The following is a 22,583-nucleotide window of genomic DNA, read 5'->3' as shown; positions in this document are numbered from 1 at the left end:
CCAGATCATGGAATCATCCCTAGGAGGCAGTGTGCGACTGCCAAGAGGCATGCAGGGAGACCTCCATCAGCAGAAGCTGCACACAGTCTCCCTTTCCAAACAGCTATGCGACAGAAGAAAGCGGTTTGGTTCTTTTTGTTTTTTCCGAGTCAGCCTATAGTGAACAGACTGAAGACTTAACAAAGATGGCCAGCCAAGTGCAGGACTCCTGCATAAGGAGTCAATCCAGCGGTAAAGACAAGCATCTCAAGGAAGTGTCGCTGCTGCGTGAGAGATTAAGAAAGAGGCCTTCCCTGACCGGGAATCGAACCCGGGCCACGGCGGTGAGAGCGCCGAATCCTAGCCACTAGACCACCATGGAGAGATGAAAGAACATCCACATGAACGCTGAGGAGAAAAGTGACAGGATGAAAGCTGGCTGCTAATTTGTGCTGCGTGTTTTTTTCCAGAAAGTTGGAATCTCCCTTGAGAGCTTTGCATGTCTTCCAAATAGTCCAACTTCCTCCTTGGTCTTATGCCTGGTACACACCATGCAATTTCCCATTCGTGAAAGCACAGAGCTCTCTGATGAAGGTCTGGCAGGAAGGAGCAGTGGGAAGAGGAAGAGGGTAATAATGGGAAAGAGTGACATGAGTGACGGCAAAGCAATTCATCACGGCATGGATCGTTCGGGTGCCGCCGCGTGCTGTTCTCTGTGGAGTTGACTTATTTTACCGTCAGAAGGCTTGGGAGCCTTCATCTCTCCCTGGTGGTCTAGTGGCTAGGATTCGGCGCTCTCACCGCCGCGGCCCGGGTTCGATTCCCGGTCAGGGAAGGCCACCTTCTTTTTTCTTGATCTCTCACGCAGCAGCGGCACTTCCTTGGGTCGCTTGTCTTAACCGCTGGATTGACTCCTTATGCAGGCTCCATTGCCTGCAACAGTAAGATGGTAAGAGCAGTAAAGCCTGGTACACACCATGCAATTTCCCATCAGATAGATGGGTCGAATAGATCATTTCTGGCAGGTCCGATCTGATTCCCGATCGTTTTTCTGATCGATTTGCATACAAGTGACCGGAATATCGATCAGAAAAACGATCGGAAATCCGATCGGATCTGTCAGAAATTATCTATTGACTCATCTATCTGATGGGAAATTGCATGGTGTGTAACAGGCATAAGACCAAAGAGGAAGGTGGACCATTTGGAAGACATGCAAGACTGCAAAGCTTTCAAGGGAGATTCCAACTTTCTGGAAAAAACATGCAGCACACATTATCAGCCAGGTTTCACCCCGTCATTTTTCTCCTCAGCGTTCATGTGTATGAAAAAGAAAATGTAAAAACCCCTTTAACTCAGATCCAGATCATGGAATCATCCCTAGGAGGCAGTGTGCGACTGCCAAGAGGCATGCAGGGAGACCTCCATCAGCAGAAGCTGCACACAGTCTCCCTTTCCAAACAGCTATGCGACAGAAGAAAGCGGTTTGGTTCTTTTTGTTTTTTCCGAGTCAGCCTATAGTGAACAGACTGAAGACTTAACAAAGATGGCCAGCCAAGTGCAGGACTCCTGCATAAGGAGTCAATCCAGCGGTAAAGACAAGCATCTCAAGGAAGTGTCGCTGCTGCGTGAGAGATTAAGAAAGAGGCCTTCCCTGACCGGGAATCGAACCCGGGCCGCAGCGGTGAGAGCGCCGAATCCTAGCCACTAGACCACCAGGGAGAGATGAAAGAACATCCACATGAACGCTGAGGAGAAAAGTGACAGGATGAAAGCTGGCTGCTAATTTGTGCTGCGTGTTTTTTTCCAGAAAGTTGGAATCTCCCTTGAGAGCTTTGCATGTCTTCCAAATAGTCCAACTTCCTCCTTGGTCTTATGCCTGGTACACACCATGCAATTTCCCATTCGTGAAAGCACAGAGCTCTCTGATGAAGGTCTGGCAGGAAGGAGCAGTGGGAAGAGGAAGAGGGTAATAATGGGAAAGAGTGACATGAGTGACGGCAAAGCAATTCATCACGGCATGGATCGTTCGGGTGCCGCCGCGTGCTGTTCTCTGTGGAGTTGACTTATTTTACCGTCAGAAGGCTTGGGAGCCTTATCTCTCCCTGGTGGTCTAGTGGCTAGGATTCGGCGCTCTCACCGCCGCGGCCCGGGTTCGATTCCCGGTCAGGGAAGGCCTCCTTCTTTTTTCTTGATCTCTCACGCAGCAGCGGCACTTCCTTGAGTCGCTTGTCTTAACCGCTGGATTGACTCCTTATGCAGGCTCCATTGCCTGCAACAGTAAGATGGTAAGAGCAGTAAAGCCTGGTACACACCATGCAATTTCCCATCAGATAGATGGGTCGAATAGATCATTTCTGGCAGGTCCGATCTGATTCCCGATCGTTTTTCTGATCGATTTGCATACAAGTGACCGGAATATCGATCAGAAAAACGATCGGAAATCCGATCGGATCTGTCAGAAATTATCTATTGACTCATCTATCTGATGGGAAATTGCATGGTGTGTAACAGGCATAAGACCAAAGAGGAAGGTGGACCATTTGGAAGACATGCAAGACTGCAAAGCTTTCAAGGGAGATTCCAACTTTCTGGAAAAAACATGCAGCACACACTATCAGCCAGGTTTCACCCCGTCATTTTTCTCCTCAGCGTTCATGTGTATGAAAAAGAAAATGTAAAAACCCCTTTAACTCAGATCCAGATCATGGAATCATCCCTAGGAGGCAGTGTGCGACTGCCAAGAGGCATGCAGGGAGACCTCCATCAGCAGAAGCTGCACACAGTCTCCCTTTCCAAACAGCTATGCGACAGAAGAAAGCGGTTTGGTTCTTTTTGTTTTTTCCGAGTCAGCCTATAGTGAACAGACTGAAGACTTAACAAAGATGGCCAGCCAAGTGCAGGACTCCTGCATAAGGAGTCAATCCAGCGGTAAAGACAAGCATCTCAAGGAAGTGTCGCTGCTGCGTGAGAGATTAAGAAAGAGGACTTCCCTGACCGGGAATCAAATCCGGGCCGCGGCGGTGAGAGCGCCGAATCCTAGCCACTAGACCACCAGGGAGAGATGAAAGAACATCCACATGAACGCTGAGGAGAAAAGTGACAGGATGAAAGCTGGCTGCTAATTTGTGCTGCGTGTTTTTTTCCAGAAAGTTGGAATCTCCCTTGAGAGCTTTGCATGTCTTCCAAATAGTCCAACTTCCTCCTTGGTCTTATGCCTGGTACACACCATGCAATTTCCCATTCGTGAAAGCACAGAGCTCTCTGATGAAGGTCTGGCAGGAAGAAGCAGTGGGAAGAGGAAGAGGGTAATAATGGGAAAGAGTGACATGAGTGACGGCAAAGCAATTCATCACGGCATGGATCGTTCGGGTGCCGCCGCGTGCTGTTCTCTGTGGAGTTGACTTATTTTACCGTCAGAAGGCTTGGGAGCCTTCATCTCTCCCTGGTGGTCTAGTGGCTAGGATTCGGCGCTCTCACCGCCGCGGCCCGGGTTCGATTCCCGGTCAGGGAAGGCCTCCTTCTTTTTTCTTGATCTCTCACGCAGCAGCGGCACTTCCTTGAGTCGCTTGTCTTAACCGCTGGATTGACTCCTTATGCAGGCTCCATTGCCTGCAACAGTAAGATGGTAAGAGCAGTAAAGCCTGGTACACACCATGCAATTTCCCATCAGATAGATGGGTCGAATAGATCATTTCTGGCAGGTCCGATCTGATTCCTGATCGTTTTTCTGATCGATTTGCATACAAGTGACCGGAATATCGATCAGAAAAACGATCGGAAATCCGATCGGATCTGTCAGAAATTATCTATTGACTCATCTATCTGATGGGAAATTGCATGGTGTGTAACAGGCATAAGACCAAAGAGGAAGGTGGACCATTTGGAAGACATGCAAGACTGCAAAGCTTTCAAGGGAGATTCCAACTTTCTGGAAAAAACATGCAGCACACATTATCAGCCAGGTTTCACCCCGTCATTTTTCTCCTCAGCATTCATGTGTATGAAAAAGAAAATGTAAAAACCCCTTTAACTCAGATCCAGATCATGGAATCATCCCTAGGAGGCAGTGTGCGACTGCCAAGAGGCATGCAGGGAGACCTCCATCAGCAGAAGCTGCACACAGTCTCCCTTTCCAAACAGCTATGCGACAGAAGAAAGCGGTTTGGTTCTTTTTGTTTTTTCCGAGTCAGCCTATAGTGAACAGACTGAAGACTTAACAAAGATGGCCAGCCAAGTGCAGGACTCCTGCATAAGGAGTCAATCCAGCGGTAAAGACAAGCATCTCAAGGAAGTGTCGCTGCTGCGTGAGAGATTAAGAAAGAGGCCTTCCCTGACCGGGAATCGAACCCGGGCCGCGGCGGTGAGAGCGCCGAATCCTAGCCACTAGACCACCAGGGAGAGATGAAAGAACATCCACATGAACGCTGAGGAGAAAAGTGACAGGATGAAAGCTGGCTGCTAATTTGTGCTGCGTGTTTTTTTCCAGAAAGTTGGAATCTCCCTTGAGAGCTTTGCATGTCTTCCAAGTAGTCCAACTTCCTCCTTGGTCTTATGCCTGGTACACACCATGCAATTTCCCATTCGTGAAAGCACAGAGCTCTCTGATGAAGGTCTGGCAGGAAGGAGCAGTGGGAAGAGGAAGAGGGTAATAATGGGAAAGAGTGACATGAGTGACGGCAAAGCAATTCATCACGGCATGGATCGTTCGGGTGCCGCCGCGTGCTGTTCTCTGTGGAGTTGACTTATTTTACCGTCAGAAGGCTTGGGAGCCTTCATCTCTCCCTGGTGGTCTAGTGGCTAGGATTCGGCGCTCTCACTGCCGCGGCCCGGGTTCGATTCCCGGTCAGGGAAGGCCTCCTTCTTTTTTCTTGATCTCTCACGCAGCAGCGGCACTTCCTTGAGTCGCTTGTCTTAACCGCTGGATTGACTCCTTATGCAGGCTCCATTGCCTGCAACAGTAAGATGGTAAGAGCAGTAAAGCCTGGTACACACCATGCAATTTCCCATCAGATAGATGGGTCGAATAGATCATTTCTGGCAGGTCCGATCTGATTCCCGATCGTTTTTCTGATCGATTTGCATACAAGTGACCGGAATATCGATCAGAAAAACGATCGGAAATCCGATCGGATCTGTCAGAAATTATCTATTGACTCATCTATCTGATGGGAAATTGCATGGTGTGTAACAGGCATAAGACCAAAGAGGAAGGTGGACCATTTGGAAGACATGCAAGACTGCAAAGCTTTCAAGGGAGATTCCAACTTTCTGGAAAGAACATGCAGCACACATTATCAGCCAGGTTTCACCCCGTCATTTTTCTCCTCAGCGTTCATGTGTATGAAAAAGAAAATGTAAAAACCCCTTTAACTCAGATCCAGATCATGGAATCATCCCTAGGAGGCAGTGTGCGACTGCCAAGAGGCATGCAGGGAGACCTCCATCAGCAGAAGCTGCACAAAGTCTCCCTTTCCAAACAGCTATGCGACAGAAGAAAGCGGTTTGGTTCTTTTTGTTTTTTCCGAGTCAGCCTATAGTGAACAGACTGAAGACTTAACAAAGATGGCCAGCCAAGTGCAGGACTCCTGCATAAGGAGTCAATCCAGCGGTAAAGACAAGCATCTCAAGGAAGTGTCGCTGCTGCGTGAGAGATTAAGAAAGAGGCCTTCCCTGACCGGGAATCGAACCCGGGCCGCGGCGGTGAGAGCGCCGAATCCTAGCCACTAGACCACCAGGGAGAGATGAAAGAACATCCACATGAACGCTGAGGAGAAAAGTGACAGGATGAAAGCTGGCTGCTAATTTGTGCTGCGTGTTTTTTTCCAGAAAGTTGGAATCTCCCTTGAGAGCTTTGCATGTCTTCCAAATAGTCCAACTTCCTCCTTGGTCTTATGCCTGGTACACACCATGCAATTTCCCATTCGTGAAAGCACAGAGCTCTCTGATGAAGGTCTGGCAGGAAGGAGCAGTGGGAAGAGGAAGAGGGTAATAATGGGAAAGAGTGACATGAGTGACGGCAAAGCAATTCATCACGGCATGGATCGTTCGGGTGCCGCCGCGTGCTGTTCTCTGTGGAGTTGACTTATTTTACCGTCAGAAGGCTTGGGAGCCTTCATCTCTCCTTGGTGGTCTAGTGGCTAGGATTCGGCGCTCTCACCGCCGCGGCCTGGGTTCGATTCCCGGTCAGGGAAGGCCTCCTTCATTTTTCTTGATCTCTCACGCAGCAGCGGCACTTCCTTGAGTCGCTTGTCTTAACCGCTGGATTGACTCCTTATGCAGGCTCCATTGCCTGCAACAGTAAGATGGTAAGAGCAGTAAAGCCTGGTACACACCATGCAATTTCCCATCAGATAGATGGGTCGAATAGATCATTTCTGGCAGGTCCGATCTGATTCCCGATCGTTTTTCTGATCGATTTGCATACAAGTGACCGGAATATCGATCAGAAAAACGATCGGAAATCCGATCGGATCTGTCAGAAATTATCTATTGACTCATCTATCTGATGGGAAATTGCATGGTGTGTAACAGGCATAAGACCAAAGAGTAAGGTGGACCATTTGGAAGACATGCAAGACTGCAAAGCTTTCAAGGGAGATTCCAACTTTCTGGAAAAAACATGCAGCACACATTATCAGCCAGGTTTCACCCCGTCATTTTTCTCCTCAGCGTTCATGTGTATGAAAAAGAAAATGTAAAAACCCCTTTAACTCAGATCCAGATCATGGAATCATCCCTAGGAGGCAGTGTGCGACTGCCAAGAGGCATGCAGGGAGACCTCCATCAGCAGAAGCTGCACACAGTCTCCCTTTCCAAACAGCTATGCGACAGAAGAAAGCGGTTTGGTTCTTTTTGTTTTTTCCGAGTCAGCCTATAGTGAACAGACTGAAGACTTAACAAAGATGGCCAGCCAAGTGCAGGACTCCTGCATAAGGAGTCAATCCAGCGGTAAAGACAAGCATCTCAAGGAAGTGTCGCTGCTGCGTGAGAGATTAAGAAAGAGGCCTTCCCTGACCGGGAATCGAACCCGGGCCGCGGCGGTGAGAGCGCCGAATCCTAGCCACTAGACCACCAGGGAGAGATGAAAGAACATCCACATGAACGCTGAGGAGAAAAGTGACAGGATGAAAGCTGGCTGCTAATTTGTGCTGCGTGTTTTTTTCCAGAAAGTTGGAATCTCCCTTGAGAGCTTTGCATGTCTTCCAAATAGTCCAACTTCCTCCTTGGTCTTATGCCTGGTACACACCATGCAATTTCCCATTCGTGAAAGCACAGAGCTCTCTGATGAAGGTCTGGCAGGAAGGAGCAGTGGGAAGAGGAAGAGGGTAATAATGGGAAAGAGTGACATGAGTGACGGCAAAGCAATTCATCACGGCATGGATCGTTCGGGTGCCGCCGCGTGCTGTTCTCTGTGGAGTTGACTTATTTTACCGTCAGAAGGCTTGGGAGCCTTCATCTCTCCCTGGTGGTCTAGTGGCTAGGATTCGGCGCTCTCACCGCCGCGCCCCGGGTTCGATTCCCGGTCAGGGAAGGCCTCCTTCTTTTTTCTTGATCTCTCACGCAGCAGCGGCACTTCCTTGAGTCGCTTGTCTTAACCGCTGGATTGACTCCTTATGCAGGCTCCATTGCCTGCAACAGTAAGATGGTAAGAGCAGTAAAGCCTGGTACACACCATGCAATTTCCCATCAGATAGATGGGTCGAATAGATCATTTCTGGCAGGTCCGATCTGATTCCCGATCGTTTTTCTGATCGATTTGCATACAAGTGACCGGAATATCGATCAGAAAAACGATCGGAAATCCGATCGGATCTGTCAGAAATTATCTATTGACTCATCTATCTGATGGGAAATTGCATGGTGTGTAACAGGCATAAGACCAAAGAGGAAGGTGGACCATTTGGAAGACATGCAAGACTGCAAAGCTTTCAAGGGAGATTCCAACTTTCTGGAAAGAACATGCAGCACACATTATCAGCCAGGTTTCACCCCGTCATTTTTCTCCTCAGCGTTCATGTGTATGAAAAAGAAAATGTAAAAACCCCTTTAACTCAGATCCAGATCATGGAATCATCCCTAGGAGGCAGTGTGCGACTGCCAAGAGGCATGCAGGGAGACCTCCATCAGCAGAAGCTGCACACAGTCTCCCTTTCCAAACAGCTATGCGACAGAAGAAAGCGGTTTGGTTCTTTTTGTTTTTTCCGAGTCAGCCTATAGTGAACAGACTGAAGACTTAACAAAGATGGCCAGCCAAGTGCAGGACTCCTGCATAAGGAGTCAATCCAGCGGTAAAGACAAGCATCTCAAGGAAGTGTCGCTGCTGCGTGAGAGATTAAGAAAGAGGCCTTCCCTGACTGGGAATCGAACCCGGGCCGCGGCGGTGAGAGCGCCGAATCCTAGCCACTAGACCACCAGGGAGAGATGAAAGAACATCCACATGAACGCTGAGGAGAAAAGTGACAGGATGAAAGCTGGCTGCTAATTTGTGCTGCGTGTTTTTTTCCAGAAAGTTGGAATCTCCCTTGAGAGCTTTGCATGTCTTCCAAATAGTCCAACTTCCTCCTTGGTCTTATGCCTGGTACACACCATGCAATTTCCCATTCGTGAAAGCACAGAGCTCTCTGATGAAGGTCTGGCAGGAAGGAGCAGTGGGAAGAGGAAGAGGGTAATAATGGGAAAGAGTGACATGAGTGACGGCAAAGCAATTCATCACGGCATGGATCGTTCGGGTGCCGCCGCGTGCTGTTCTCTGTGGAGTTGACTTATTTTACCGTCAGAAGGCTTGGGAGCCTTCATGTCTCCCTGGTGGTCTAGTGGCTAGGATTCGGCGCTCTCACCGCCGCGGCCCGGGTTCGATTCCCGGTCAGGGAAGGCCTCCTTCTTTTTTCTTGATCTCTCACGCAGCAGCGGCACTTCCTTGAGTCGCTTGTCTTAACCGCTGGATTGACTCCTTATGCAGGCTCCATTGCCTGCAACAGTAAGATGGTAAGAGCAGTAAAGCCTGGTACACACCATGCAATTTCCCATCAGATAGATGGGTCGAATAGATCATTTCTGGCAGGTCCGATCTGATTCCCGATCGTTTTTCTGATCGATTTGCATACAAGTGACCGGAATATCGATCAGAAAAACGATCGGAAATCCGATCGGATCTGTCAGAAATTATCTATTGACTCATCTATCTGATGGGAAATTGCATGGTGTGTAACAGGCATAAGACCAAAGAGGAAGGTGGACCATTTGGAAGACATGCAAGACTGCAAAGCTTTCAAGGGAGATTCCAACTTTCTGGAAAAAACATGCAGCACACATTATCAGCCAGGTTTCACCCCGTCATTTTTCTCCTCAGCGTTCATGTGTATGAAAAAGAAAATGTAAAAACCCCTTTAACTCAGATCCAGATCATGGAATCATCCCTAGGAGGCAGTGTGCGACTGCCAAGAGGCATGCAGGGAGACCTCCATCAGCAGAAGCTGCACACAGTCTCCCTTTCCAAACAGCTATGCGACAGAAGAAAGCGGTTTGGTTCTTTTTGTTTTTTCCGAGTCAGCCTATAGTGAACAGACTGAAGACTTAACAAAGATGGCCAGCCAAGTGCAGGACTCCTGCATAAGGAGTCAATCCAGCGGTAAAGACAAGCATCTCAAGGAAGTGTCGCTGCTGCGTGAGAGATTAAGAAAGAGGCCTTCCCTGACCGGGAATCGAACCCGGGCCACGGCGGTGAGAGCGCCGAATCCTAGCCACTAGACCACCAGGGAGAGATGAAAGAACATCCACATGAACGCTGAGGAGAAAAGTGACAGGATGAAAGCTGGCTGCTAATTTGTGCTGCGTGTTTTTTTCCAGAAAGTTGGAATCTCCCTTGAGAGCTTTGCATGTCTTCCAAATAGTCCAACTTCCTCCTTGGTCTTATGCCTGGTACACACCATGCAATTTCCCATTCGTGAAAGCACAGAGCTCTCTGATGAAGGTCTGGCAGGAAGGAGCAGTGGGAAGAGGAAGAGGGTAATAATGGGAAAGAGTGACATGAGTGACGGCAAAGCAATTCATCACGGCATAGATTGTTCGGGTGCCGCCGCGTGCTGTTCTCTGTGGAGTTGACTTATTTTACCGTCAGAAGGCTTGGGAGCCTTCATCTCTCCCTGGTGGTCTAGTGGCTAGGATTCGGCGCTCTCACCGCCGCGGCCCGGGTTCGATTCCCGGTCAGGGAAGGCCTCCTTCTTTTTTCTTGATCTCTCACGCAGCAGCGGCACTTCCTTGAGTCGCTTGACTTAACCGCTGGATTGACTCCTTATGCAGGCTCCATTGCCTGCAACAGTAAGATGGTAAGAGCAGTAAAGCCTGGTACACACCATGCAATTTCCCATCAGATAGATGGGTCGAATAGATCATTTCTGGCAGGTCCGATCTGATTCCCGATCGTTTTTCTGATCGATTTGCATACAAGTGACCGGAATATCGATCAGAAAAACGATCGGAAATCCGATCGGATCTGTCAGAAATTATCTATTGACTCATCTATCTGATGGGAAATTGCATGGTGTGTAACAGGCATAAGACCAAAGAGGAAGGTGGACCATTTGGAAGACATGCAAGACTGCAAAGCTTTCAAGGGAGATTCCAACTTTCTGGAAAAAACATGCAGCACACATTATCAGCCAGGTTTCACCCCGTCATTTTTCTCCTCAGCGTTCATGTGTATGAAAAAGAAAATGTAAAAACCCCTTTAACTCAGATCCAGATCATGGAATCATCCCTAGGAGGCAGTGTGCGACTGCCAAGAGGCATGCAGGGAGACCTCCATCAGCAGAAGCTGCACACAGTCTCCCTTTCCAAACAGCTATGCGACAGAAGAAAGCGGTTTGGTTCTTTTTGTTTTTTCCGAGTCAGCCTATAGTGAACAGACTGAAGACTTAACAAAGATGGCCAGCCAAGTGCAGGACTCCTGCATAAGGAGTCAATCCAGCGGTAAAGACAAGCATCTCAAGGAAGTGTCGCTGCTGCGTGAGAAATTAAGAAAGAGGCCTTCCCTGACCGGGAATCGAACCCGGGCCGCGGCGGTGAGAGCGCCAAATCCTAGCCACTAGACCACCAGGGAGAGATGAAAGAACATCCACATGAACGCTGAGGAGAAAAGTGACAGGATGAAAGCTGGCTGCTAATTTGTGCTGCGTGTTTTTTTCCAGAAAGTTGGAATCTCCCTTGAGAGCTTTGCATGTCTTCCAAATAGTCCAACTTCCTCCTTGGTCTTATGCCTGGTACACACCATGCAATTTCCCATTCGTGAAAGCACAGAGCTCTCTGATGAAGGTCTGGCAGGAAGGAGCAGTGGGAAGAGGAAGAGGGTAATAATGGGAAAGAGTGACATGAGTGACGGCAAAGCAATTCATCACGGCATAGATTGTTCGGGTGCCGCCGCGTGCTGTTCTCTGTGGAGTTGACTTATTTTACCGTCAGAAGGCTTGGGAGCCTTCATCTCTCCCTGGTGGTCTAGTGGCTAGGATTCGGCGCTCTCACCGCCGCGGCCCGGGTTCGATTCCCGGTCAGGGAAGGCCTCCTTCTTTTTTCTTGATCTCTCACGCAGCAGCGGCACTTCCTTGAGTCGCTTGTCTTAACCGCTGGATTGACTCCTTATGCAGGCTCCATTGCCTGCAACAGTAAGATGGTAAGAGCAGTAAAGCCTGGTACACACCATGCAATTTCCCATCAGATAGATGGGTCGAATAGATCATTTCTGGCAGGTCCGATCTGATTCCCGATCGTTTTTCTGATCGATTTGCATACAAGTGACCGGAATATCGATCAGAAAAACGATCGGAAATCCGATCGGATCTGTCAGAAATTATCTATTGACTCATCTATCTGATGGGAAATTGCATGGTGTGTAACAGGCATAAGACCAAAGAGGAAGGTGGACCATTTGGAAGACATGCAAGACTGCAAAGCTTTCAAGGGAGATTCCAACTTTCTGGAAAAAACATGCAGCACACATTATCAGCCAGGTTTCACCCCGTCATTTTTCTCCTCAGCGTTCATGTGTATGAAAAAGAAAATGTAAAAACCCCTTTAACTCAGATCCAGATCATGGAATCATCCCTAGGAGGCAGTGTGCGACTGCCAAGAGGCATGCAGGGAGACCTCCATCAGCAGAAGCTGCACACAGTCTCCCTTTCCAAACAGCTATGCGACAGAAGAAAGCGGTTTGGTTCTTTTTGTTTTTTCCGAGTCAGCCTATAGTGAACAGACTGAAGACTTAACAAAGATGGCCAGCCAAGTGCAGGACTCCTGCATAAGGAGTCAATCCAGCGGTAAAGACAAGCATCTCAAGGAAGTGTCGCTGCTGCGTGAGAGATTAAGAAAGAGGCCTTCCCTGACCGGGAATCGAACCCGGGCCGCGGCGGTGAGAGCGCCGAATCCTAGCCACTAGACCACCAGGGAGAGATGAAAGAACATCCACATGAACGCTGAGGAGAAAAGTGACAGGATGAAAGCTGGCTGCTAATTTGTGCTGCGTGTTTTTTTCCAGAAAGTTGGAATCTCCCTTGAGAGCTTTGCATGTCTTCCAAATAGTCCAACTTCCTCCTTGGTCTTATGCCTGGTACACACCATGCAATTTCCCATTCGTGAAAGCACAGAGCTCTCTGATGAAGGTCTGGCAGGAAGGAGCAGTGGGAAGAGGAAGAGGGTAATAATGGGAAAGAGTGACATGAGTGACGGCAAAGCAATTCATCACGGCATGGATCGTTCGGGTGCCGCCGCGTGCTGTTCTCTGTGGAGTTGACTTATTTTACCGTCAGAAGGCTTGGGAGCCTTCATCTCTCCCTGGTGGTCTAGTGGCTAGGATTCGGCGCTCTCACCGCCGCGGCCCGGGTTCGATTCCCGGTCAGGGAAGGCCTCCTTCTTTTTTCTTGATCTCTCACGCAGCAGCGGCACTTCCTTGAGTCGCTTGACTTAACCGCTGGATTGACTCCTTATGCAGGCTCCATTGCCTGCAACAGTAAGATGGTAAGAGCAGTAAAGCCTGGTACACACCATGCAATTTCCCATCAGATAGATGGGTCGAATAGATCATTTCTGGCAGGTCCGATCTGATTCCCGATCGTTTTTCTGATCGATTTGCATACAAGTGACCGGAATATCGATCAGAAAAACGATCGGAAATCCGATCGGATCTGTCAGAAATTATCTATTGACTCATCTATCTGATGGGAAATTGCATGGTGTGTAACAGGCATAAGACCAAAGAGGAAGGTGGACCATTTGGAAGACATGCAAGACTGCAAAGCTTTCAAGGGAGATTCCAACTTTCTGGAAAAAACATGCAGCACACATTATCAGCCAGGTTTCACCCCGTCATTTTTCTCCTCAGCGTTCATGTGTATGAAAAAGAAAATGTAAAAACCCCTTTAACTCAGATCCAGATCATGGAATCATCCCTAGGAGGCAGTGTGCGACTGCCAAGAGGCATGCAGGGAGACCTCCATCAGCAGAAGCTGCACACAGTCTCCCTTTCCAAACAGCTATGCGACAGAAGAAAGCGGTTTGGTTCTTTTTGTTTTTTCCGAGTCAGCCTATAGTGAACAGACTGAAGACTTAACAAAGATGGCCAGCCAAGTGCAGGACTCCTGCATAAGGAGTCAATCCAGCGGTAAAGACAAGCATCTCAAGGAAGTGTCGCTGCTGCGTGAGAGATTAAGAAAGAGGCCTTCGCTGACCGGGAATCGAACCCGGGCCACGGCAGTGAGAGCGCCGAATCCTAGCCACTAGACCACCAGGGAGAGATGAAAGAACATCCACATGAACGCTGAGGAGAAAAGTGACAGGATGAAAGCTGGCTGCTAATTTGTGCTGCGTGTTTTTTTCCAGAAAGTTGGAATCTCCCTTGAGAGCTTTGACAGTCTTCCAAATAGTCCAACTTCCTCCTTGGTCTTATGCCTGGTACACACCATGCAATTTCCCATTCGTGAAAGCACAGAGCTCTCTGATGAAGGTCTGGCAGGAAGGAGCAGTGGGAAGAGGAAGAGGGTAATAATGGGAAAGAGTGACATGAGTGACGGCAAAGCAATTCATCACGGCATAGATTGTTCGGGTGCCGCCGCGTGCTGTTCTCTGTGGAGTTGACTTATTTTACCGTCAGAAGGCTTGGGAGCCTTCATCTCTCCCTGGTGGTCTAGTGGCTAGGATTCGGCGCTCTCACCGCCGCGGCCCGGGTTCGATTCCCGGTCAGGGAAGGCCTCCTTCTTTTTTCTTGATCTCTCACGCAGCAGCGGCACTTCCTTGAGTCGCTTGTCTTAACCGCTGGATTGACTCCTTATGCAGGCTCCATTGCCTGCAACAGTAAGATGGTAAGAGCAGTAAAGCCTGGTACACACCATGCAATTTCCCATCAGATAGATGGGTCGAATAGATCATTTCTGGCAGGTCCGATCTGATTCCCGATCGGTTTTCTGATCGATTTGCATACAAGTGACCGGAATATCGATCAGAAAAACGATCGGAAATCCGATCGGATCTGTCAGAAATTATCTATTGACTCATCTATCTGATGGGAAATTGCATGGTGTGTAACAGGCATAAGACCAAAGAGGAAGGTGGACCATTTGGAAGACATGCAAGACTGCAAAGCTTTCAAGGGAGATTCCAACTTTCTGGAAAAAACATGCAGCACACATTATCAGCCAGGTTTCACCCCGTCATTTTTCTCCTCAGCGTTCATGTGTATGAAAAAGAAAATGTAAAAACCCCTTTAACTCAGATCCAGATCATGGAATCATCCCTAGGAGGCAGTGTGCGACTGCCAAGAGGCATGCAGGGAGACCTCCATCAGCAGAAGCTGCACACAGTCTCCCTTTCCAAACAGCTATGCGACAGAAGAAAGCGGTTTGGTTCTTTTTGTTTTTTCCGAGTCAGCCTATAGTGAACAGACTGAAGACTTAACAAAGATGGCCAGCCAAGTGCAGGACTCCTGCATAAGGAGTCAATCCAGCGGTAAAGACAAGCATCTCAAGGAAGTGTCGCTGCTGCGTGAGAGATTAAGAAAGAGGCCTTCCCTGTCCGGGAATCGAACCCGGGCCTCGGCGGTGAGAGCGCCGAATCCTAGCCACTAGACCACCAGGGAGAGAAGAAAGAACATCCACATGAACGCTGAGGAGAAAAGTGACAGGATGAAAGCTGGCTGCTAATTTGTGCTGCGTGTTTTTTTCCAGAAAGTTGGAATCTCCCTTGAGAGCTTTGCATGTCTTCCAAATAGTCCAACTTCCTCCTTGGTCTTATGCCTGGTACACACCATGCAATTTCCCATTCGTGAAAGCACAGAGCTCTCTGATGAAGGTCTGGCAGGAAGGAGCAGTGGGAAGAGGAAGAGGGTAATAATGGGAAAGAGTGACATGAGTGACGGCAAAGCAATTCATCACGGCATGGATCGTTCGGGTGCCGCCGCGTGCTGTTCTCTGTGGAGTTGACTTATTTTACCGTCAGAAGGCTTGGGAGCCTTCATCTCTCCCTGGTGGTCTAGTGGCTAGGATTCGGCGCTCTCACCGCCGTGGCCCGGGTTCGATTCCCGGTCAGGGAAGGCCTCCTTCTTTTTTCTTGATCTCTCACGCAGCAGCGGCACTTCCTTGAGTCGCTTGTCTTAACCGCTGGATTGACTCCTTATGCAGGCTCCATTGCCTGCAACAGTAAGATGGTAAGAGCAGTAAAGCCTGGTACACACCATGCAATTTCCCATCAGATAGATGGGTCGAATAGATCATTTCTGGCAGGTCCGATCTGATTCCCGATCGTTTTTCTGATCGATTTGCATACAAGTGACCGGAATATCGATCAGAAAAACGATCGGAAATCCGATCGGATCTGTCAGAAATTATCTATTGACTCATCTATCTGATGGGAAATTGCATGGTGTGTAACAGGCATAAGACCAAAGAGGAAGGTGGACCATTTGGAAGACATGCAAGACTGCAAAGCTTTCAAGGGAGATTCCAACTTTCTGGAAAAAACATGCAGCACACATTATCAGCCAGGTTTCACCCCGTCATTTTTCTCCTCAGCGTTCATGTGTATGAAAAAGAAAATGTAAAAACCCCTTTAACTTAGATCCAGATCATGGAATCATCCCTAGGAGGCAGTGTGCGACTGCCAAGAGGCATGCAGGGAGACCTCCATCAGCAGAAGCTGCACACAGTCTCCCTTTCCAAACAGCTATGCGACAGAAGAAAGCGGATTGGTTCTTTTTGTTTTTTCCGAGTCAGCCTATAGTGAACAGACTGAAGACTTAACAAAGATGGCCAGCCAAGTGCAGGACTCCTGCATAAGGAGTCAATCCAGCGGTAAAGACAAGCATCTCAAGGAAGTGTCGCTGCTGCGTGAGAGATTAAGAAAGAGGCCTTCCCTGACCGGGAATCGAACCCAGGCCGCGGCGGTGAGAGCGCCGAATCCTAGCCACTAGACCACCAGGGAGAGATGAAAGAACATCCACATGAACGCTGAGGAGAAAAGTGACAGGATGAAAGCTGGCTGCTAATTTGTGCTGCGTGTTTTTTTCCAGAAAGTTGGAATCTCCCTTGAGAGCTTTGCATGTCTTCCAAATAGTCCAACTTCCTCCTTGGTCTTATGCCTGGTACACACCATGCAATTTCCCATTCGTGAAAGCACAGAGCTCTCTGATGAAGGTCTGGCAGGAAGGAGCAGTGGGAAGAGGAAGAGGGTAATAATGGGAAAGAGTGACATGAGTGACGGCAAAGCAATTCATCACGGCATGGATCGTTCGGGTGCCGCCGCGTGCTGTTCTCTGTGGAGTTGACTTATTTCACCGTCAGAAGGCTTGGGAGCCTTCATCTCTCCCTGGTGGTCTAGTGGCTAGGATTCGGCGCTCTCACCGCCGCGGCCCGGGTTCGATTCCCGGTCAGGGAAGGCCTCCTTCTTTTTTCTTGATCTCTCACGCAGCAGTGGAACTTCCTTGAGTCGCTTGTCTTAACCGCTAGATTGACTCCTTATGCAGGCTCCATTGCCTGCAACAGTAAGATGGTAAGAGCAGTAAAGCCTGGTACACACCATGCAATTTCCCATCAGATAGATGGGTCGAATAGATCATTTCTGGCAAGTCCGATCTGACTCCCGATCGTTTTTCTGATCGATTTGCATACAAGTGACCGGAATATCGATCAGAAAAACGATCGGAAATCCGATCGGATCTGTCAGAAATTATCTATTGACTCATCTATCTGATGGGAAATTGCATGGTGTGTAACAGGCATAAGACCAAAGAGGAAGGTGGACCATTTGGAAGACATGCAAGACTGCAAAGCTTTCAAGGGAGATTCCAACTTTCTGGAAAAAACATGCAGCACACATTATCAGCCAGGTTTCACCCCGTCATTTTTCTCCTCAGCGTTCATGTGTATGAAAAAGAAAATGTAAAAACCCCTTTAACTCAGATCCAGATCATGGAATCATCCCTAGGAGGCAGTGTGCGACTGCCAAGAGGCATGCAGGGAGACCTCCATCAGCAGAAGCTGCACACAGTCTCCCTTTCCAAACAGCTATGCGACAGAAGAAAGCGGTTTGGTTCTTTTTGTTTTTTCCGAGTCAGCCTATAGTGAACAGACTGAAGACTTAACAAAGATGGCCAGCCAAGTGCAGGACTCCTGCATAAGGAGTCAATCCAGCGGTAAAGACAAGCATCTCAAGGAAGTGTCGCTGCTGCGTGAGAGATTAAGAAAGAGGCCTTCCCTGACCAGGAATCGAACCCGGGCCGCAGCGGTGAGAGTGCCGAATCCTAGCCACTAGACCACCAGGGAGAGATGAAAGAACATCCACATTAACGCTGAGGAGAAAAGTGACAGGATGAAAGCTGGCTGCTAATTTGTGCTGCGTGTTTTTTTCCAGAAAGTTGGAATCTCCCTTGAGAGCTTTGCATGTCTTCCAAATAGTCCAACTTCCTCCTTGGTCTTATGCCTGGTACACACCATGCAATTTCCCATTCGTGAAAGCACAGAGCTCTCTGATGAAGGTCTGGCAGGAAGGAGCAGTGGGAAGAGGAAGAGGGTAATAATGGGAAAGAGTGACATGAGTGACGGCAAAGCAATTCATCACGGCATGGATCGTTCGGGTGCCGCCGCGTGCTGTTCTCTGTGGAGTTGACTTATTTCACCGTCAGAAGGCTTGGGAGCCTTCATCTCTCCCTGGTGGTCTAGTGGCTAGGATTCGGCGCTCTCACCGCCGCGGCCCGGGTTCGATTCCCGGTCAGGGAAGGCCTCCTTCTTTTTTCTTGATCTCTCACGCAGCAGTGGCACTTCCTTGAGTCGCTTGTCTTAACCGCTGGATTGACTCCTTATGCAGGCTCCATTGCCTGCAACAGTAAGATGGTAAGAGCAGTAAAGCCTGGTACACACCATGCAATTTCCCATCAGATAGATGGGTCGAATAGATCATTTCTGGCAGGTCCGATCTGATTCCCGATCGTTTTTCTGATCGATTTGCATACAAGTGACCGGAATATCGATCAGAAAAACGATCGGAAATCCGATCGGATCTGTCAGAAATTATCTATTGACTCATCTATCTGATGGGAAATTGCATGGTGTGTAACAGGCATAAGACCAAAGAGGAAGGTGGACCATTTGGAAGACATGCAAGACTGCAAAGCTTTCAAGGGAGATTCCAACTTTCTGGAAAAAACATGCAGCACACATTATCAGCCAGGTTTCACCCCGTCATTTTTCTCCTCAGCGTTCATGTGTATGAAAAAGAAAATGTAAAAACCCCTTTAACTCAGATCCAGATCATGGAATCATCCCTAGGAGGCAGTGTGCGACTGCCAAGAGGCATGCAGGGAGACCTCCATCAGCAGAAGCTGCACACAGTCTCCCTTTCCAAACAGCTATGCGACAGAAGAAAGCGGTTTGGTTCTTTTTGTTTTTTCCGAGTCAGCCTATAGTGAACAGACTGAAGACTTAAAGGGGAACTGAAGAGAGAGGTATATGGAGGCTGTCATGTTTATTTCCTTTTAATCAATACCAGTTGCCTGGCAGCCCTGCTGGTCTATTTCTCTGCAGTAGTATCTGATTAAAACCAGAAACAAGCATGCAGCTAGTCTTGTCAGATCAGACTTATAAGTCTGAACCACTGAAACACCTAATCTGCTGCATGCTTGGTCAGGGGCTATGGCTAATAGTATTAGAGGCAGAGGATCAGCAGGGCTGCCAGGCAACTGGTATTGTCTAAAAGGAAATAAACATGACAGCCTCCATATACCTCTCTCTTCAGTTCCCCTTTAACAAAGATGGCCAGCCAAGTGCAGGACTCTTGCATAAGGAGTCAATCCAGCGGTAAAGACAAGCATCTCAAGGAAGTGTCGCTGCTGCGTGAGAGATTAAGAAAGAGGCCTTCCCTGACCAGGAATCGAACCCGGGCCGCGGCGGTGAGAGCGCCGAATCCTAGCCACTAGACCACCAGGGAGAGATGAAAGAACATCCACATGAACGCTGAGGCGAAAAGTGACAGGATGAAAGCTGGCTGCTAATTTGTGCTGCGTGTTTTTTTCCAGAAAGTTGGAATCTCCCTTGAGAGCTTTGCATGTCTTCCAAATAGTCCAACTTCCTCCTTGGTCTTATGCCTGGTACACACCATGCAATTTCCCATTCGTGAAAGCACAGAGCTCTCTGATGAAGGTCTGGCAGGAAGGAGCAGTGGGAAGAGGAAGAGGGTAATAATGGGAAAGAGTGACATGAGTGACGGCAAAGCAATTCATCACGGCATGGATCGTTCGGGTGCCGCCGCGTGCTGTTCTCTGTGGAGTTGACTTATTTTACCGTCAGAAGGCTTGGGAGCCTTCATCTCTCCCTGGTGGTCTAGTGGCTAGGATTCGGCGCTCTCACCGCCGCGGCCCGGGTTCGATTCCCGGTCAGGGAAGGCCTCCTTCTTTTTTCTTGATCTCTCACGCAGCAGCGGCACTTCCTTGAGTCGCTTGTCTTAACCGCTGGATTGACTCCTTATGCAGGCTCCATTGCCTGCAACAGTAAGATGGTAAGAGCAGTAAAGCCTGGTACACACCATGCAATTTCCCATCAGATAGATGGGTCGAATAGATCATTTCTGGCAGGTCCGATCTGATTCCCGATCGTTTTTCTGATCGATTTGCATACAAGTGACCGGAATATCGATCAGAAAAACGATCGGAAATCCGATCGGATCTGTCAGAAATTATCTATTGACTCATCTATCTGATGGGAAATTGCATGGTGTGTAACAGGCATAAGACCAAAGAGGAAGGTGGACCATTTGGAAGACATGCAAGACTGCAAAGCTTTCAAGGGAGATTCCATCTTTCTGGAAAAAACATGCAGCACACATTATCAGCCAGGTTTCACCCCGTCATTTTTCTCCTCAGCGTTCATGTGTATGAAAAAGAAAATGTAAAAACCCCTTTAACTCAGATCCAGATCATGGAATCATCCCTAGGAGGCAGTGTGCGACTGCCAAGAGGCATGCAGGGAGACCTCCATCAGCAGAAGCTGCACACAGTCTCCCTTTCCAAACAGCTATGCGACAGAAGAAAGCGGTTTGGTTCTTTTTGTTTTTTCCGAGTCAGCCTATAGTGAACAGACTGAAGACTTAACAAAGATGGCCAGCCAAGTGCAGGACTCCTGCATAAGGAGTCAATCCAGCGGTAAAGACAAGCATCTCAAGGAAGTGTCGCTGCTGCGTGAGAGATTAAGAAAGAGGCCTTCCCTGACCAGGAATCGAACCCGGGCCGCGGCGGTGAGAGTGCCGAATCCTAGCCACTAGACCACCAGGGAGAGATGAAAGAACATCCACATGAACGCTGAGGAGAAAAGTGACAGGATGAAAGCTGGCTGCTAATTTGTGCTGCGTGTTTTTTTCCAGAAAGTTGGAATCTCCCTTGAGAGCTTTGCATGTCTTCCAAATAGTCCAACTTCCTCCTTGGTCTTATGCCTGGTACACACCATGCAATTTCCCATTCGTGAAAGCACAGAGCTCTCTGATGAAGGTCTGGCAGGAAGGAGCAGTGGGAAGAGGAAGAGGGTAATAATGGGAAAGAGTGACATGAGTGACGGCAAAGCAATTCATCACGGCATGGATCGTTCGGGTGCCGCCGCGTGCTGTTCTCTGTGGAGTTGACTTATTTCACCGTCAGAAGGCTTGGGAGCCTTCATCTCTCCCTGGTGGTCTAGTGGCTAGGATTCGGCGCTCTCACCGCCGCGGCCCGGGTTCGATTCCCGGTCAGGGAAGGCCTCCTTCTTTTTTCTTGATCTCTCACGCAGCAGTGGAACTTCCTTGAGTCGCTTGTCTTAACCGCTGGATTGACTCCTTATGCAGGCTCCATTGCCTGCAACAGTAAGATGGTAAGAGCAGTAAAGCCTGGTACACACCATGCAATTTCCCATCAGATAGATGGGTCGAATAGATCATTTCTGGCAGGTCCGATCTGATTCCCGATCGTTTTTCTGATCGATTTGCATACAAGTGACCGGAATATCGATCAGAAAAACGATCGGAAATCCGATCGGATCTGTCAGAAATTATCTATTGACTCATCTATCTGATGGGAAATTGCATGGTGTGTAACAGGCATAAGACCAAAGAGGAAGGTGGACCATTTGGAAGACATGCAAGACTGCAAAGCTTTCAAGGGAGATTCCAACTTTCTGGAAAAAACATGCAGCACACATTATCAGCCAGGTTTCACCCCGTCATTTTTCTCCTCAGCGTTCATGTGTATGAAAAAGAAAATGTAAAAACCCCTTTAACTCAGATCCAGATCATGGAATCATCCCTAGGAGGCAGTGTGCGACTGCCAAGAGGCATGCAGGGAGACCTCCATCAGCAGAAGCTGCACACAGTCTCCCTTTCCAAACAGCTATGCGACAGAAGAAAGCGGTTTGGTTCTTTTTGTTTTTTCCGAGTCAGCCTATAGTGAACAGACTGAAGACTTAACAAAGATGGCCAGCCAAGTGCAGGACTCCTGCATAAGGAGTCAATCCAGCGGTAAAGACAAGCATCTCAAGGAAGTGTCGCTGCTGCGTGAGAGATTAAGAAAGAGGCCTTCCCTGACCGGGAATCGAACCCGGGCCGCGGCGGTGAGAGCGCCGAATCCTAGCCACTAGACCACCAGGGAGAGATGAAAGAACATCCACATGAACGCTGAGGAGAAAAGTGACAGGATGAAAGCTGGCTGCTAATTTGTGCTGCGTGTTTTTTTCCAGAAAGTTGGAATCTCCCTTGAGAGCTTTGCATGTCTTCCAAATAGTCCAACTTCCTCCTTGGTCTTATGCCTGGTACACACCATGCAATTTCCCATTCGTGAAAGCACAGAGCTCTCTGATGAAGGTCTGGCAGGAAGGAGCAGTGGGAAGAGGAAGAGGGTAATAATGGGAAAGAGTGACATGAGTGACGGCAAAGCAATTCATCACGGCATGGATCGTTCGGGTGCCGCCGCGTGCTGTTCTCTGTGGAGTTGACTTATTTTACCGTCAGAAGGCTTGGGAGCCTTCATCTCTCCCTGGTGGTCTAGTGGCTAGGATTCGGCGCTCTCACCGCCGCGGCCCGGGTTCGATTCCCGGTCAGGGAAGGCCTCCTTC

General features: G+C 48.8%; 32 non-coding genes across 32 annotated transcripts; 17 read left to right on the top strand and 15 right to left on the bottom strand.

The window, feature by feature from the left end:
* Positions 1-289: 289 nt before the first annotated feature.
* On the bottom strand, positions 290-361 carry TRNAE-CUC (transfer RNA glutamic acid (anticodon CUC)). Its single transcript has one exon. It is a non-coding gene; the product is annotated as a tRNA-Glu (tRNA).
* A 381-nt stretch (positions 362-742) lies between these two features.
* Positions 743-814, top strand: TRNAE-CUC (transfer RNA glutamic acid (anticodon CUC)). Its single transcript has one exon. It is a non-coding gene; the product is annotated as a tRNA-Glu (tRNA).
* An 815-nt stretch (positions 815-1,629) lies between these two features.
* On the bottom strand, positions 1,630-1,701 carry TRNAE-CUC (transfer RNA glutamic acid (anticodon CUC)). The gene has a single exon. It is a non-coding gene; the product is annotated as a tRNA-Glu (tRNA).
* A 380-nt stretch (positions 1,702-2,081) lies between these two features.
* On the top strand, positions 2,082-2,153 carry TRNAE-CUC (transfer RNA glutamic acid (anticodon CUC)). The gene has a single exon. It is a non-coding gene; the product is annotated as a tRNA-Glu (tRNA).
* Positions 2,154-3,421: 1,268 nt separating this feature from the next.
* Positions 3,422-3,493, top strand: TRNAE-CUC (transfer RNA glutamic acid (anticodon CUC)). The gene has a single exon. It is a non-coding gene; the product is annotated as a tRNA-Glu (tRNA).
* Positions 3,494-4,308: 815 nt separating this feature from the next.
* Positions 4,309-4,380, bottom strand: TRNAE-CUC (transfer RNA glutamic acid (anticodon CUC)). Its single transcript has one exon. It is a non-coding gene; the product is annotated as a tRNA-Glu (tRNA).
* Positions 4,381-4,761: 381 nt separating this feature from the next.
* Positions 4,762-4,833, top strand: TRNAE-CUC (transfer RNA glutamic acid (anticodon CUC)). The gene has a single exon. It is a non-coding gene; the product is annotated as a tRNA-Glu (tRNA).
* Positions 4,834-5,648: 815 nt separating this feature from the next.
* TRNAE-CUC (transfer RNA glutamic acid (anticodon CUC)) lies at positions 5,649-5,720 on the bottom strand. Its single transcript has one exon. It is a non-coding gene; the product is annotated as a tRNA-Glu (tRNA).
* Positions 5,721-6,101: 381 nt separating this feature from the next.
* Positions 6,102-6,173, top strand: TRNAE-CUC (transfer RNA glutamic acid (anticodon CUC)). The gene has a single exon. It is a non-coding gene; the product is annotated as a tRNA-Glu (tRNA).
* Positions 6,174-6,988: 815 nt separating this feature from the next.
* On the bottom strand, positions 6,989-7,060 carry TRNAE-CUC (transfer RNA glutamic acid (anticodon CUC)). The gene has a single exon. It is a non-coding gene; the product is annotated as a tRNA-Glu (tRNA).
* A 381-nt stretch (positions 7,061-7,441) lies between these two features.
* TRNAE-CUC (transfer RNA glutamic acid (anticodon CUC)) lies at positions 7,442-7,513 on the top strand. Its single transcript has one exon. It is a non-coding gene; the product is annotated as a tRNA-Glu (tRNA).
* Positions 7,514-8,328: 815 nt separating this feature from the next.
* On the bottom strand, positions 8,329-8,400 carry TRNAE-CUC (transfer RNA glutamic acid (anticodon CUC)). The gene has a single exon. It is a non-coding gene; the product is annotated as a tRNA-Glu (tRNA).
* A 381-nt stretch (positions 8,401-8,781) lies between these two features.
* On the top strand, positions 8,782-8,853 carry TRNAE-CUC (transfer RNA glutamic acid (anticodon CUC)). The gene has a single exon. It is a non-coding gene; the product is annotated as a tRNA-Glu (tRNA).
* An 815-nt stretch (positions 8,854-9,668) lies between these two features.
* TRNAE-CUC (transfer RNA glutamic acid (anticodon CUC)) lies at positions 9,669-9,740 on the bottom strand. Its single transcript has one exon. It is a non-coding gene; the product is annotated as a tRNA-Glu (tRNA).
* A 381-nt stretch (positions 9,741-10,121) lies between these two features.
* On the top strand, positions 10,122-10,193 carry TRNAE-CUC (transfer RNA glutamic acid (anticodon CUC)). The gene has a single exon. It is a non-coding gene; the product is annotated as a tRNA-Glu (tRNA).
* Positions 10,194-11,008: 815 nt separating this feature from the next.
* Positions 11,009-11,080, bottom strand: TRNAE-CUC (transfer RNA glutamic acid (anticodon CUC)). Its single transcript has one exon. It is a non-coding gene; the product is annotated as a tRNA-Glu (tRNA).
* Positions 11,081-11,461: 381 nt separating this feature from the next.
* Positions 11,462-11,533, top strand: TRNAE-CUC (transfer RNA glutamic acid (anticodon CUC)). Its single transcript has one exon. It is a non-coding gene; the product is annotated as a tRNA-Glu (tRNA).
* Positions 11,534-12,348: 815 nt separating this feature from the next.
* TRNAE-CUC (transfer RNA glutamic acid (anticodon CUC)) lies at positions 12,349-12,420 on the bottom strand. Its single transcript has one exon. It is a non-coding gene; the product is annotated as a tRNA-Glu (tRNA).
* A 381-nt stretch (positions 12,421-12,801) lies between these two features.
* TRNAE-CUC (transfer RNA glutamic acid (anticodon CUC)) lies at positions 12,802-12,873 on the top strand. Its single transcript has one exon. It is a non-coding gene; the product is annotated as a tRNA-Glu (tRNA).
* Positions 12,874-13,688: 815 nt separating this feature from the next.
* Positions 13,689-13,760, bottom strand: TRNAE-CUC (transfer RNA glutamic acid (anticodon CUC)). Its single transcript has one exon. It is a non-coding gene; the product is annotated as a tRNA-Glu (tRNA).
* Positions 13,761-14,141: 381 nt separating this feature from the next.
* Positions 14,142-14,213, top strand: TRNAE-CUC (transfer RNA glutamic acid (anticodon CUC)). Its single transcript has one exon. It is a non-coding gene; the product is annotated as a tRNA-Glu (tRNA).
* Positions 14,214-15,028: 815 nt separating this feature from the next.
* On the bottom strand, positions 15,029-15,100 carry TRNAE-CUC (transfer RNA glutamic acid (anticodon CUC)). The gene has a single exon. It is a non-coding gene; the product is annotated as a tRNA-Glu (tRNA).
* Positions 15,101-15,481: 381 nt separating this feature from the next.
* TRNAE-CUC (transfer RNA glutamic acid (anticodon CUC)) lies at positions 15,482-15,553 on the top strand. The gene has a single exon. It is a non-coding gene; the product is annotated as a tRNA-Glu (tRNA).
* Positions 15,554-16,368: 815 nt separating this feature from the next.
* On the bottom strand, positions 16,369-16,440 carry TRNAE-CUC (transfer RNA glutamic acid (anticodon CUC)). Its single transcript has one exon. It is a non-coding gene; the product is annotated as a tRNA-Glu (tRNA).
* Positions 16,441-16,821: 381 nt separating this feature from the next.
* On the top strand, positions 16,822-16,893 carry TRNAE-CUC (transfer RNA glutamic acid (anticodon CUC)). Its single transcript has one exon. It is a non-coding gene; the product is annotated as a tRNA-Glu (tRNA).
* A 1,268-nt stretch (positions 16,894-18,161) lies between these two features.
* On the top strand, positions 18,162-18,233 carry TRNAE-CUC (transfer RNA glutamic acid (anticodon CUC)). Its single transcript has one exon. It is a non-coding gene; the product is annotated as a tRNA-Glu (tRNA).
* Positions 18,234-19,368: 1,135 nt separating this feature from the next.
* Positions 19,369-19,440, bottom strand: TRNAE-CUC (transfer RNA glutamic acid (anticodon CUC)). Its single transcript has one exon. It is a non-coding gene; the product is annotated as a tRNA-Glu (tRNA).
* A 381-nt stretch (positions 19,441-19,821) lies between these two features.
* On the top strand, positions 19,822-19,893 carry TRNAE-CUC (transfer RNA glutamic acid (anticodon CUC)). The gene has a single exon. It is a non-coding gene; the product is annotated as a tRNA-Glu (tRNA).
* Positions 19,894-20,708: 815 nt separating this feature from the next.
* TRNAE-CUC (transfer RNA glutamic acid (anticodon CUC)) lies at positions 20,709-20,780 on the bottom strand. The gene has a single exon. It is a non-coding gene; the product is annotated as a tRNA-Glu (tRNA).
* Positions 20,781-21,161: 381 nt separating this feature from the next.
* On the top strand, positions 21,162-21,233 carry TRNAE-CUC (transfer RNA glutamic acid (anticodon CUC)). Its single transcript has one exon. It is a non-coding gene; the product is annotated as a tRNA-Glu (tRNA).
* An 815-nt stretch (positions 21,234-22,048) lies between these two features.
* On the bottom strand, positions 22,049-22,120 carry TRNAE-CUC (transfer RNA glutamic acid (anticodon CUC)). The gene has a single exon. It is a non-coding gene; the product is annotated as a tRNA-Glu (tRNA).
* A 381-nt stretch (positions 22,121-22,501) lies between these two features.
* Positions 22,502-22,573, top strand: TRNAE-CUC (transfer RNA glutamic acid (anticodon CUC)). Its single transcript has one exon. It is a non-coding gene; the product is annotated as a tRNA-Glu (tRNA).
* The last annotated feature ends 10 nt before the right edge of the window (positions 22,574-22,583 follow it).

Source organism: Hyperolius riggenbachi, chromosome 8 (assembly GCF_040937935.1).
Source record: "Hyperolius riggenbachi isolate aHypRig1 chromosome 8, aHypRig1.pri, whole genome shotgun sequence".
NCBI classification, from domain to species: domain Eukaryota; kingdom Metazoa; phylum Chordata; class Amphibia; order Anura; family Hyperoliidae; genus Hyperolius; species Hyperolius riggenbachi.
This window is presented reverse-complemented; position numbering and strand designations above follow the sequence as displayed.